Genomic DNA, 506 nt, shown 5'->3' on the forward strand with positions numbered 1-506 from the left:
TGAAGATAAAATAAAGTCCGAATTTTTTTTTTTGCATAATAAAGAATATTACATTAGCTTTAATTTAAGATATATATAAAAGTGTCAGACCTTCCGGAACATTTTCAAAAGTTAAGTCGAAAAAGTTAATTTTTTTTGAAAAAGTTGTCATTTTAAATCCCCCCTTGTGGGCAGGTTAATGGTTAAATTTATGAAAAAAATATACCAAACGAAAGGTAATAATATTGCACATCTATGCAAAAAAGAATTATATTGATATGTTCATTTTTGAAAAAGTTATGGCACTTTTAAGTAAAAAAAATTGAAAAAATTTCGAAAATTAGCGATTTTTAAATTTGTAATTTTTTTGGAGGTTTCCCCCATTTACGGGGAACGAGGGCATTTTTTTCAATTTTTGAGGGTAATGTCTTCGACTAGATACAATTTGTGATCTTTTGACGTATCATTGAAAGAAATTGGTTCGGTGAGAGCTGAGAAAAAGTGGTAACAGACACAAAAAAAAAAAA

The sequence above is a fragment of the Daktulosphaira vitifoliae genome, unplaced genomic scaffold, assembly GCF_025091365.1.
Source record: "Daktulosphaira vitifoliae isolate Bord-2020 unplaced genomic scaffold, ASM2509136v1 Scaffold_4, whole genome shotgun sequence".
Classification (NCBI taxonomy): domain Eukaryota; kingdom Metazoa; phylum Arthropoda; class Insecta; order Hemiptera; family Phylloxeridae; genus Daktulosphaira; species Daktulosphaira vitifoliae.